The sequence below is a fragment of the Pavona decussata genome, unplaced genomic scaffold (genome assembly GCF_977016875.1).
Source record: "Pavona decussata unplaced genomic scaffold, jaPavDecu1.1 SCAFFOLD_51, whole genome shotgun sequence".
NCBI classification, from domain to species: domain Eukaryota; kingdom Metazoa; phylum Cnidaria; class Anthozoa; order Scleractinia; family Agariciidae; genus Pavona; species Pavona decussata.
The window spans coordinates 3,507,491-3,522,201 of NW_028145473.1; the positions used below are offsets into that span (position 1 = coordinate 3,507,491).

Here is a 14,711-nt window from a genome sequence, read left to right on the forward strand (position 1 = left end):
TTTTTAGCGTTTTGGCTGAGTTTGTGCTTTGGGAGTTTTCTATTGTTTATAGTCTGTCATGATACAGCATTCTTATTCAGCACGCGTGCAATGTCCAATGAGTGCATTCGGAAGTCAGGTAAGCGTGGTCGTTGCATGTGTGCTGGGTCAAGTCACCTTAACAGCTGCCAACCAGTTGGGTGCATCTCAGGGCTGTACCTCAAAGTCTCCTCTCCACAGCACACCAAGACAGGAGAAGTCTCCAGTGCGCACCCCAACAAGGCAGCATCAGTCAGCCAGAGAGTCACCAATCCTCAAGTCACCAAGGCACCGTCCTTCATCTGCACAGTCTCCTGTCCACTCTCCTCAAACGGAACATCTGTCCCCAGCTTCAGTACACACCCCAACAAGGCGGCATCAGTCAGCCAATAAGTCACCAAGGCACCGTTCTTCAACTGCACACTCTCCTGTCCACTCTCCTAAAAGGAAACATTTGTACCCAGCTGTCTTTAGTACACACCCCAACAAGGCAGCATCAGTCAGCCACAAAGTCACCCATCCGCTTCTCACCAAGGCACTATCCTTCAACTGCACAGTCTCCTGTCCACTCTCCTCAAAGGAAACATCCTTCCCCAGCTCTGTCTCAAGTACACACCCCAACAACGCGGAATCAGTCAGCCACAAAGTCACCAATCTGCTACTCACCAAGGCTCCGTCCTTCAACTGCATGGTCTCCTGTCCACTCTCCTCAAAGGGAACATCCGTCCCCAGCTCTGTCGCCAGTACACACCCAAAAAAGGCAGCTTCCTATAATTTCACAGTTTCCTGTCCGTTCCCCTTGGAGGTAACAACACACAGAAGCATCACAAAGCCATTGGGCTGGCCCCATCGGCAATCTCCTGGTTCAACAGCTATTCGTCTCAAAGATCTCAAGTGGTCCGCATAAATGCTGAGCTGTGTGATGCTCTGCCTGTAATGTATGGAGTGCCACAAGGTAGCGTGCTTGGAGCTCTATTATTTAGCATTTACGTAAATGACCTACCAGCAGTCAGTGAGGTGTGCTCATCTGCGTGCTACGTAGACGGCACGAAATTGATTCTTTCGTTCACAGTTGATGAGTGTCACGCTACTGAAGAAAAAATCAACACTGACCTACAACGAATCCGTGATTGGTGCTTTGAGAACTACCTCCTGTTGAACCCAGACAAAACAAAATTAATGGTGTTTGGCAGTCATCAGATGATTTGTAAATTGCCAAGCTTTAAGCTGTCTTTCTTGGGAAAGGAACTCTTACCGATGGACTCCGTTAAGGACTTAGGAGTGATGTTTGATCCTACTCTGTCTTTTGACTCTCACACCACAGCTCTCGCTGCTACTTGTATCTCCAGGCTTGCTAAGATAAATCGTGCAAAGCATGCTTTTAATCCAAACCTACTTGTAAATATAATTAACGTGGTAGTCTTTAGTAGACTCTATTACTGTTCCATGGTCTGGTCTAATACATCTGACAAAAATTTACGTAAATTGCAACATGTACAGAACTTTCCCGCCCGAATAATAAGTGGAAAGAGAAAATTCGATCACATTACTCCAGTGCTACGGGAGTTACGCTGGCGAACTGTAACACAGCAACTTTACCTAAGAGACGCTGTTTTTACTTTCAAATGTATGACGGGTTGCGCCCCTGACTACCTTAGAATCAAGCTAGTTACCAGGGGCCAAGCTTCCGGTCGCTTGACACGAAATTCGCAACAGTTGAACATCCCTTTTATTTAGAACAGCTACCGGTCAGCGGTCCTTCTAGTACAGAGCTGTCAGTTTATGGAACAGTTTAGATAAAGATCTTAAACTTAGTGAAAATCATGAGGTTTTTAAGTGTAAACGTAAGCATATATTGCGGGACACTTAGGTATTTATAGACTTTCGATTAGTAATTTTCTACCCTTTATGTATTGCTCTTATATTTATATACAATTAATTTACCTTATTTGCATTTTAAACATGATGTATTGATCACCGAGAAGCCCCTCTGGGGAGTGTTCAATAAAGTATTATCATTATCATTATCACTTCAGGTAACAATAAACACTTGAGTCATGCAATCCTCACCACATTTACCAAAGAAGTTAATTAATGTTAATTTGTTTATTTACACACAAAGCAGTACAGCCTGCAAAGCCAGGCAGCCAGGCAAATTCAAATGCATGTGTAAGCAACAGGAAATTAATGCAATTGCAGTGATAGAACAATAATATTCCTTTTGCTTGTGCTTGCATTTGCGCTTTGCAGACTACAATGTTAAACAATTTCAATAAAAAATTAAGACCAGCCCTCTCCCCTCCCCCAATTTCAAGGATGGAAAAAATGGCATGCTTTGGTTTGTGTACGAATTCATCCTTGATTCGGGGGGTGATGAGGGAGGTATAATTTCTCTTTTTATTCCATCTGTGATTGTAGCTTAAAGTGCTCAACCTAGTATTTTTTTTTTAGTTTTCATGTGAATCTATACACATCTCCTGCCAAAGAACTCCTGGGAAAACATTTGGTCATTTAAACAAAACATAATTTTTTTTACGATTTTAAGACTAGTATTTGTGTTACACCAATTGCCACTGATTAAGAACTAGGCTGACAGCTCCTGTAATGAACTGTTATTAATTAATTACACCTTAATCATGTGATGACAGGAGTTAAGTGTGCATTCGTTGGTAGTATGTTAACCAAGTAACTTAAGTATTGATATGCACAAATGAAACTCTTGTTAAAAAAACACTTTACTGTGACAATGATCTCATTAATTTAAGGTTTATCAGTATCTGGCCATGAGGAGGCATTGCAGAAGGCAATCCAAACAATGTATTCAGTTGGCATCGGAATAGAAGAAAGGTTAAGAAACTGTGAAAAGGTTCTGCGCTTGCTTCTTCAAGTTTCCATAAGCACCATAAATTCCAGTCGAGGGGAACAAAAAGAAGTAAGTATATACATCTTTTTTCGTTTGTGGTGGCTTACTGCAAGGAATAAATGTATGTTTCATCTAATACATGGTGGTTATTTGAATGAGTAATTTACCTAGTCTTTGTTGCCAGAACAGTGTCCCCTAGCAAAAACTGTTCCGAAATTCCAGTGAAATTGTGTTGGTATTCCACTCTAGAGTTCACCAGAATTCCAGGCAAAATCGAGTGGAATTCCTCCTGGAATCCCAAGGAATTGTTGTCGCTGTTCTTCCAGTATTTTATTTTTACTACTGGGTCGAATATTTAGCCAATATCATTTCTTGTTATTCTAGGAAAATGTTGGCCAACTGGACCAAAGTTTAAAGGAATGTAGGATGATTTTGTAACTGCAGTCAAGCATAATCTGTTTGAATGAAATGTTGTTAAAATTGTGATGAGATTAGTTTTACAGTCACATAATTTCTTGTAGTTCTTCTGTACTAATTCTCACAGTTGTGTTCTTATTTGTGAATGGTTTTCAATTAAGTGAAACACAATACCAAAAGGAAAACATTTAATAAATATAACAAATTTAAATTCTGGCTCTCTAATTTGCTAATGACACTTATTGCTTTAAGTTAATTAGGACAATGACAAATATTAATTGATGTTTACTTATAAATCTGCAGAGGCAAGCAAGGGAGGCTTGTAAAAGTGCAAATACTGCTGGGGATGCAGTAAGACAGGTTGCAAAAATATTTTTTATGAAAGAAGAGCTCCTGGAGTGCACAGTGTGGGGTCGACATACAAACAAGGCTGTAGAACAGCGAAAAGCCCTGGAAGCGACAAGACTGACATTTTTAATCTGTAAGTAGTAAATTTAGAAATTGAGAATATAAACTGAATTTTATTTTAAGGACCATTTTTTCGGAGGAGTCAATATTAAAATTTCAGAGCCTGATACAAAAATACTTGTCCTGTTATACACATCTGCAGTTGCTCTCGCAGCACTTAAACTTTTGCAACTTACAGAGTAATCTCTGGTAATCTGTTAAATATATTTACTCTCTTAAAAAGGTACAATATTTACCAGGCAAATTTTTGTGCTAACTTGTTTTTCATTTGCAGCCAGAGTCACAAGGGTTTTTCCTACAACTGAAGCTGCCAGAATCAATCGCTTTTCTAAGACTTTCTGAAAAAGAAACAAGCAAGGCAACCAAAAGAGCCTGTTGCAGCATGTACATTTTTTATATCTTTCAAATATTAATTTTTAATTTTATTTGTCTGTTTTTGTGTAGGTCAGTTACGTTGCTGGTATGATCATGAGTCATAAGAAGTAGGCCAACTTAAATGGTTTCATGAAGACAATAATGTATTTTCCATTTTACCAATATCTATTCTTAAATTTTCAAAATTTGAATCATGAATTTGTTGAAATATTTTTCCGTCATTAAATATCTTTCATTAAATATTATGATCATGAGTCATAAGAAGTAGACCAACTTAAATGGTTTCACGAAGACAATCATGTATTTTCCATTTTACCAATATCTATTCTTAAATTTTGAAAAGTTAAATCATGAATTCATTGAAATATTTTTCCGCCATTAAATATCTTTCATTAAATATTATGATCATGAGTCATAAGAAGTAGGCCAACTTAAATGGATTTATGAAGACAATAAATAATGTATTTTCCATTTAATAAAATTAATAATTATTTAATCTAATTTTGAAAATTTAAATCATGAATTTATTGAAATATTTTTCCATTATTAAATATTTTTATAAAATTAATTTTGTTATTATTTATCACTGTTCAGTGTTTATGAACATCACGAGCCAAGATATAATAAAATCTATGTATTCCCTCACACTGATTAGTGCAATCCTTTATGTAAGACTCTGACAGAGTAAAAATGGCAAAGAAAATTGCGTCAACAATCATAAACGGCCAGGCTTATGCACTTATGTCCAGAAATGCAGGCAGTAACAAATTTGCCAATTTTGATGAAACGAGTTTGGCAAGATTTTGCCAAATTCCCAAATAAATGCAAATAAGCTAAACACATGGAAGCCTGCCATGTTGGTGGATTTGAAGATTTTGGCGAATGTGACAAATTTGGCAAAATTTTGTCAACGTGCCAAATGCATCGAGACAAGGGTACCAACAAAGTGGCGCATTTGATGAATACAGCGAATTTAGAAAATATGGCAAATTTGACGATATTTCGCCAAAGACCAAATTTTAAGTGAATGAGCTCAAGACAAGGGTACCAACAAAGTGGCGAATTTGGCGAATATGGCAAATTTGACGATATTTCACCAAGGACCAAAATTCAAGCGAATGAGCTCAAGACAAGGGTACCAACAAAGCGGCGAATTTGACGAATACGGCGAATTTGGCAAATTTGATGATATTTCGCCAAAGACCACAATTTAGGTGAATAAGCTCAAGACAAGGGTACCAAGGGCAAATGGCCAAAGACCCTACATTTCTGGATATAAGTGGCCTTCAACCCGAGTATTAAGGTTAACACATGGAAGCCTGCCATATTGGCGGATTAGATGATTCTGGAAAATGTGAAAAAAGTTGGCCAAAGTTTGTCAAATTGAAAAATGTATGTAAGTTAGTCAAACATATAAAAGCCAATCATGATGATGGAGTAATATTACAGTTGTAGAAAATATGACAAATTCCAGACATTGGAATAAAAATCGTCACATTCACCAAACAGCGCAAAAAAATATAACACAAGTATACTTCGTTATTTAAGGTGAGTTCACAAGTAACATTGGGGGACAATACTCAAACAAACTCAACCCAAAAAAATAATGCATGTATACCTCGTTCTTTAAACATCGGTCTACACGTAAAATAAGAGAAAATATTTTAACAAACCAAACCCTAACAAAAAAATAATGCACGTATACCTCGTTCTTTAATCGTAAATCAACAAGTATAAACATTGTGGTAGGTACCCAGGGCATGATTAATTACAATTTTTTTTACACAAAATTGGCAAATTGCGACTCACGACTAAGTAACGAATACAAGTTAGCAAAACTAAATATAATCTCACTGCAACTCGCCAGGGTTTTGGACAGCAAAAGCATGCATGCATTTCTACCTCAAGCAGCTTAAGCGACTGTTTCCTTCACAATTAACCTCAATTCTTTGCTTTCATTTTAAGCAGCCGATGTCAGTTCCTCTTCACTATTAGACATCTCCCTGGGATAGCTTTTCGCTCGTAAAACCTTCCCCAAAATCTCTCAGGAACATTTAGCGAATCCATAGCTTTCCTTCTCCATGCCGTTTTCGGAACTGACAGTTTTTGAAATTTTTTCATGTAGGGTACATTGAATATTCCCGCACACATTCGCTAGTTGATTAGCTACGTTTATGCGCGCTTCCAAATAAGGTGTATTAAGGGGTACGTTTTGACCCAAAAAGACTCATAAGGGTCCCATTTGGTGCCTCAAGACATTTCATGTCCCTTACATACAAATGTTTATGTATTCGTTTTGCTTTCCTCAATATTCGACTTTCTGCTATCTGTGTTTGCGAGGCCTCTAAAAATGACGCCTTCTATTAATGATATGGCAAGATTCAGCAAATAGTCCTTGAAGCACCATATAACGGCCGCAATTCGTAGTCAAATTAGTCCGATTATTCACGCCACATACCTCCACCGCTCCATCACTTGAAGTATCAGGTGGAAGACATCAACAACAACAAACAGTTGCCTGGCAAAATCCCTTGTCCAATGGAGTGCGATTAATGAAAGGTTGGGGGTTCAGTACCCTGAATTTAGATGCCTTGAACATAGGCCAACGTTTGACTTTGAGATGGAATCCTTGTTTAAACCCCTAAACCCCTACTAGATATCTTTAAACATCTTGACTTTAGGGTCAAATATAAGAAGACAGGAGAAAATAGTGTACGATTTTGTACTTCACTGTTTTTGAGTACTTTATCTACTTTCCATCTATATACATTTCTATTATACAGGGCTTAAAATTGGTTGACGAGTATATGTAAAAAAGTCGATTTTTCACATTTCAGTCGCCATTTTGAATTTAATAAATAGCTTGTTTATCACTGACTAAAATTTACATATAAGGTTGCAACGTTCACCCACCGCAGCATGAACCACCGTGACATGAACCACCATGGGATGAACCACCGTAGGATGAACCACAAAACCCCCGCCACATGAACCAGAGGACTGGGCACCACAATTTCCTATTAATTTTACGGATTAAGCTATCAATAAATCTTAAAGTTTACGGTTCTTAAACGCGGGGAATAACACATAAAAATTACGAAATACGTATCTCACGTGAGGTTTAGTGGGGAATTTTATCTGATAGTCTGTTTGTACAAACGTTGCAAATCTTGAATTGGCGGTGAACTCAGCTAAGATTTCGGAAGGGAAAGATCCTCTCTTGTTTTAAACAGAGCCCCATGAGATGACGGTAAGTGCTTTGCCGCATTTAAACAATGCCGTTCTACCTTGAACGGTTCAAGGTAGACTCAAGGTGACTCCTGTGTGTTTCACAAGCCTTGTGTGAAAGATAATCACTGATTGTTCAAAATTAATAAAAGTCCCCCATTTCAAGAGGGCCTCACTCTCCCATTTTCAAGAGGGCCTCACTCTGAGGTTTAACAACATGCTTTGACTAAAACGGCACCGTTAAATTTCTCGTTAGCATTAACATGTTCTGTTTTGGATTAGAATCTTCACATAAATAATATTTCAACATATTTTTGCGTTCCATGGATTTCAACCCTCTTCTCAAGTAAAAGAAACCTAAGGGGTCATCGCCAAGGCCAAACACCCTGATTAGCTTCTGTTGTCATTATCGGACAAGTGATAAGATTAGAAACACATTTTTTGGTTTTAATTACTCTATGAATGTTGCATATATTCTATCTTATCCCCAGACACAAATTTAAAAGTGAACACTACGATTTATTTTACAGAACAGGATTAGCTAGTCAGGATCACATACTGTTTAAAGAGACAGTTTAGCCTCCGGGTTGGGGGACTCCCGTATAAAAGTGACGGGCGTGATCGTCATAGCTTTTAGAGGTTAAAAATGTGCGGTTTGGTCCCGGGGGGGGGGGGGGGGGGGCACTTGACCCATGTTTGGGTGTAGGGGTGCCGCTGGGGGTTTGAAACCCTGACCCTGTTTAGGACGAAAATAACCTTAAATACCTACCCTGTGTAGGACAATGTCCTCAATTTTAAGACCTATTTAGGACAGAGGACAACATCTAGCTCTTGTGTTACACAAGTGTTTATTGGCAATAATGATAACATTTAAAGGCCCACTGTCACTTACTGGACGTGATGTTCCACGCATTGAAACGCGAATACCAATTACAACAGATAAAATAATACACTTCCTAGAAGTGATGGCGAAAAATCCCAAAATTTCGCATTAACAGCGTTGAACCTTAAGTGGAAACTCAATTGACGTGAAGCATTGTTATCTAAAGTAAATGCAGACTAACGTCTCTGATTTCGGATTGCCAAATACTCGACGACAGTCTTGCAACCATACCCTGTCTATGACGGGTCCGTGACAGACTTGCGCATGAAATTATATACCCTGTTCAGGACAGAGGGGCCCAAAACCATACCCTATCCAGCGGCACGTCTCCGTATAGCCCATATAGGGGAGTGCCCCCCTGGGGGTTTGGTACCCGTTAGGATGGTAAAATCTGAAATTACTTTCGTCAGAGGTATAGTGTTACCCTTTTAGCCGGGTATTGAGCCGAAACATATGAGAGGAAGTCAACTGATTTGTTATCTCTTAGGGGTCAAAAAATTTGCTTGGGCCACACCCACAAAACAGAATTCTGTTACCTTTACCTACTCTACAAAATGTGCGACGATCACCCCCGTCACTTTTATATGGGAGTTCCCCCGCCGGGAAGTTAAACATACCTGCAAATCAGTACCCTATCAAATTGGACGTTGCAAATAAATTCGAGGCCGTAGAGTGAGTGAGTGAGTGAGTGAGTGAGTGAGTGGGTGGGTGGGTGGGTGGGTGATTGAGTGAGTGAGTTAGTGAGTGAGTGAGTGAGTGAGTGAGTGAGTGAGTTAGTGAGTGAGTGAGTGAGTGAGTGAGTGAGTGAGTGAGTGAGTGAGTAACAGTAACACTAACAGTACATTTTTATTACGCCTTACTCTCCATAGGGAGGTATTGGTCTTGTTAATTACAATAAAGGTTTAGTGATATCTACTAGAATAACTAATCATAACAACTAATCAACTAAAAGATCATACAATAAATTCTAATACAATTGGTATAAAACTATTGAGTGAGTGAATAAATGAGGTCAATAAACTAGTTATAACTTTTTTGTATGTAGATAAACAGGCGATACAATATTTACGTCTCAAATACAAAACATCCTATTATACGTGTATGTACAAAATACACTCCTGCGTCAAAGGACACAAATGACATCCACAGCTTTTTAGGTATCAAGGGACGGTCTGACGGCGTTTGATCGGTTCTTTTCACGTAATAGTTTTGATTCTGCAGACTTTAAATACAGAGGGAGAGAATTGTATGAACCTTTGTATATACAGTCGAACCTCCACTAACGGCCACCTCTCCACAACGGCCACCTCTCTGCAACGGCCACATTTTTTTGTCCCGGCGGACAGTCCATACATTAGCTCTTGTTTAAACCTCTCTACAACGGCCGCCTCTCTACAATGGCAACGGCCACTAAAGTGCGTCCCCAACTGCCAAAATAACCTCTCGACAACGGCCAGTACAGTTCTTTTTTGTAAAAAACACATTTTTATAAACTGATGCAGTAATCGACATTTATCTTCGGAATATTACGTTTCTGTATCCATTTTAACGATATACGTATTTTGATTGTGTTCCATTTAAATGCTGCAGTAAGCATAAATTGTCTACAATAATATAGCGAATGTTGCGAACCTTGCTCGTTTCGTCTTGCTAACATTTTGATTCAAAACATTATTTACGTTTTATTGTGTATTTTATCTATATATATATTATTTAAGATTGGATTGCCGTTATAGGCTACAGTAAGCATGAACTTAGCACAATAAACATGTTGTACTTCCCGAAAAAAAAGGTGTCATATTACACCCTTACCTTCCCATATCGACCACCTCTCCACAACGGCCACTTTCTTCTGTCCCCAAGGTGGCCGTTGTGGAGAGGTTCTTAAACTGAAATATTTTCTCTAAGACGAAATCTTAGAGTTTCTGTTACTGCTGATCGGGAACAGACCGAAAACATATTTATGCACATTTTTGTGAAATGTGTCTCATGTAATAAGTCTAATGAGGGGAAGCCGTTTATCCCTTCTCACTGGATCATTATCCCATTTGAAAAAGTAAAGGAGATCAACAGATCTCGTACCAAGTAGCCTTGCTAGGTAATTATACGGGCTGCCCTATTGTTCAGATTACCACAAACACCATCACAGTACACGTACACAGGTTGTACTGAAAGCATTAGATGTTGTTTCATTACATACAAGTTAACCGTTATGTCGATCCTACTTGAGACAACTTTTATAACAACTAACCTTAGAGCGCACTTTATTAAAGTGTTCATTCCATTTTACAAACCGCACTGTTTTATTGTTCACTTGTCCATTGTCCCAGGTGATGCAGAGTGCCCAGAAACGTTTCAAAGATGTGAAGACGCAGACTGCTCGTGTGAAGGGACTCTGTACCATTGTTTTCTTTGCGTGAAATCCGCAAAAAAGGGCACAAAGGCATGCATCCTCAAGGACCATTTTAAGAAAAAGCACTGAAACCACAGGGTGTCCTGTCATGGTTAGACTCGGATCACAACTTGTGCGTCCTGATTCCCTATCTTTCAAGAAGAAATCATGCAATGTAGAATTTAGTATGTCACGCTGAAGTGATGGCAAGGTTTTCTGGTTAGGTTTCTGGTTAGCCATTTGGATCACTGAGCAATGCGCCGCATGTGGTCATGGCACATTTTGAAATCAATGATGTTTGTCAGCCGGTATTGTCCATTTTCCCGCTGTTTTTCAGGCCTATAATAATGGCATTTCGAATAAGCCATGAAGCATTATTTTTTTTTCTATAAATGAATAAAAAATAATAATTGCCAGGAGATTTCTCTTTCACCAACATACCGATGAAACAGAAGAGGAGGAGGAGGTAGCGAAAAGGAAGGTGAAAGCCATGCTAGATGAATTGAAAAAGAAAGGGGAACTCCAATCGATCATTAACAAGGCAGTGAAAGAAAGCAAGGGCGTTGCAAAGCATCTCGGCCGAGGTAGCGGAAGGGGACTGGCTGCTTTCCTGGATGTAACTACAAAGACGAAAAGTGATAACAGCTTTCAGCCGGAATACAAATGCACGGTTGAGTGCTTCGGAAGTTCTAGCAAATGCTTTAGAGGAAGATCTTATCAGACGCTTTCCAACGCATCTGGGGTGGAACAGAAGAGAGGGTACAGGGCAGACGACAAAAAATGGCAGCTAATTGTTTAGCCTTTGTCACTGGCGAAATCTTGCGTCGCTTCGATGAGGAGGAGGAAGAATGAAATCATCTGTTATTGAGTCCTACAGTCGAACCTCCCACAAGCGACTACCCATAATGTCAAGGATATGTGGTCGCTTACGGGAGGTGGTTGCTTACCAGAGGTCAGACCACAGGGGGTCTAAATCTCGGGTAATTTACATATGGTAATAGGCCTTATCACGGTTTTCGACGCCATTTTGACGAGTAGGCAAACAGGCTTGAAATAACAGTGTTTGTATGGAAATCCCATGTCAAATAATTTTCATAAAACATCACTTCTGAAAAATTCATGAATTGGAAACTTTTGGCACTAGGAAAAGGATTTTAAGAGAAAAATTGGAGGGATGTAGCTGTGCCAGAAAGCGTCCAGCCGTGTTTTGAAATTTCCATACATTTGTCTGTATAGCGAGCCAGGCGTGAACTGCTACTAAAAATGGTTCGCGGGAAAAAATACAGGGAAATGTATGGATTAAATGTTATTTCAGTGTGAAGTATAGTGCATGTGTATTTTATCAATTGTTTCAATGCTAAGCTATATCGGGAAACACTTCCGAGAGCTCCGACTGTAAGATTTATCGTTTACGGCGTCTGCTGTAATGATGTAGCCAATATGTTAAGACAGATTTTTTCGATTTCTGTCCGTGAGAGATACAGCAGATTGTGCGTAAAGTGGTCGCCCACGGGAGGTAAAAATCAATTGAAAATTATAAACAATCATCTCTAAAAGTGGTCGTTTACGAGAGGTGGTCGCCTACGAAGGCTTCCATCTATAGTGATTTGACTCGAAAACTTTTGGTATTTTGGAAAAGTGGTCGCTAATGAGAGGTGGACGCTTACGAGAGGTGGTCGCAAAGGGAGGTTCGACTGTATTTCTTTTAATCGGGGCGGTTTTCAATTTTAATTAAGTGACAAATGTAACTTGCCATGCATGTGCTTTGGTGCATGCTTCACCACACAGTAAACAGTCACTTTAATTCGCAACTAGTACTGAAAAAATAAAACAACTATTATGTAGCTGCACACGGGTCGTTTAGCTAAAGTAGTGGAAAGACTGTATCACTCAATCACCCGGAATCGAAAATAGCGCAATGCTACACCATTCTTTTTTATTACTTTTATAAAATGGTTCATGCAACTAATAGAAATTTTAAAAATTTGATACGATGACAATTTTATTGGGTAAATCGGACGACAGTGGTATATTCAGACTGTTTTGTGATTTGGCATGGAAGGCCGAAACTAAAACGAGGGCTCAGATTAAAGTTTAGCTACGTTTTGCGGGCTCAGTGTAAAAAGGAAAGAAGATAGGCCTGCGCGACTCCCACTCGCGCGTTTTTAGCCATGTTCAGTTATAGTTTTGCTAAGATGAGTATGTCTTTCAGGGAAAACCCTCTCTTGTATGAGCGGTGCTCCCTGCAAATTTCCTTTTAGCGCTGTATTTTCTTCTTATTAAATACCATTTATGGTTTGGAGGATTTGCGTGATAGTCACTGAACAAAGCCATTTGCTTAAATGTCACATGTTTTGTATTTTGATCTCAAAGGTCATTTCTGGGTTTTGTGTTCTATCTATTTGACCTCTTGTTGTTTCAGTTTAGCGACTGTCGTTCTTATGCCGTTTGTGGCAATTGGTTCAGGCTTCGTACGGCTCATTTCAGTGTCTTGCGACAGTATAGCCTCTCTTTTTATCTTTGTAATTGTAAGGATAGGATTTGAACCGAGTAATAATCATTATCTTGCAGCTTTTGTATCGCCGGTCCCGGCTTTTGTGGCAAGATGTTCTGTTACTTGTCACGGTTATTTGTCCTTTCTTTAGCATTGGAGCTACTTTTTAAAAAAGCTGTACAATGCGTTAATTTGAGGGCTAAATGCCGCTTTAGTTACGGCTGTGTTTTTTGTCATTGCTCCGCTCCGCTCTGTAACTGAGGTTTGTGTTTATGTTGCGGGAGCTTAGTATTTTCCTGCTGTGTTTTGATTACGCCTTAGACTTACATTAAATTTAAAATTAAACTTAAATTTACAGGGAGCGGCACCGCTCATACAAGAGAGGGCTTTCCCTGAAAGACATACTCGTTGTAGCAAAACTATAACTGAACATGGATAAAAACACGCGAGTGGGAGTCGCGCAGGCCTATCTTCTTTCCTTTTTACACTGACAATTGTCTCCCCACTATTTCCTTGCTTGAAAAGCAAGGACTATATTTTAGACTCAAGATTAGCATATAACTTGTATGTAATTCTTAATTCTGTATGCATTTTTCTCATGCAGTTTCATAGTCATTTAGATAAACTGGGAGGTTATTATCCTTGAAAAGCATAGTAAACGAGAACGAATCTAACTTTACGTCTAGTGATCAAGTCGTACTAATTTGAACCTTTTCCCTGAATAAACTGAGAAGAGAGTAACGACAAGTCGCACTTTTTCGGCCGAGGAAAGATTCCGGTAAGTATTAGATTAATGCATTAAAATGAGAAAAAATGATTAAAATAAAATGACTAAAATGATTAATTTAAAAACGTTTACTAGATTGGAACTGAATTAATAGCTTACGGGAGCAGACGGCATTTCCGGATTTCGCGTAGGGTGAAACAAAAACCAGAAAGGCATCTGCTGTCGCAGGCTAGTAAATAAATGGTTGAGTTCATTTCATGTAGAATTAAGACTCGGCTATTTTGATGGCTTAATGAAAATATGGGGAAGTATTTATCTATAGTACTCCAAGGATTCTTAGTGAAGCGGTTTACTAAGAGAAATAAAAGTTGAAATCAAAGTTTGAGTAGTTTGCGTTCCACGGTTCATGTCACAGTACGGTATACCACGGTAGTTCTTAATCCCACGCTAGCTCACATAATGGTATTTAATACCACGCTAGTTCATGTCACGGTGTTCAATCCCACAGTAATTTATGTCACGGTATTTAATTCCACGGTGATTAATGTCACGGTGGTGGTTCATGTCACGCTGGTTCCTCTCATACGAGATGAACCAGCGTGACATGAGCTCATTGTTGTTCGTGTCACGCTGGTTCATGCCATGGTGGTTCATGCCACGGTGGTTCATCCCACGGTGGTTCATCCCACGGTGGTTCATGCCATGGTGGTTCATGCCACGGTGGTTCATCCCACAGTGGTTCATGCCATGGTGGTTCATGCCACGGTGATTCATCCCACGGTGGTTCATGCCATGGTGGTTCATGCCACGGTGGTTCATGCCACGGTGGTTCGTGCCATGGTGGTT

General features: G+C 39.4%; 1 long non-coding RNA gene across 1 annotated transcript; it reads right to left on the bottom strand.

The window, feature by feature from the left end:
- Nucleotides 1–10,415: 10,415 nt before the first annotated feature.
- LOC146481115 (uncharacterized) lies at nt 10,416–14,355 on the bottom strand. The gene is made up of 2 exons (XR_014864534.1): nt 13,462–14,355; nt 10,416–10,503 (listed from the first exon to the last, which is right to left on the bottom strand). It is a non-coding gene; the product is annotated as an uncharacterized LOC146481115 (long non-coding RNA).
- Between the last annotated feature and the right edge of the window lie 356 nt (nt 14,356–14,711).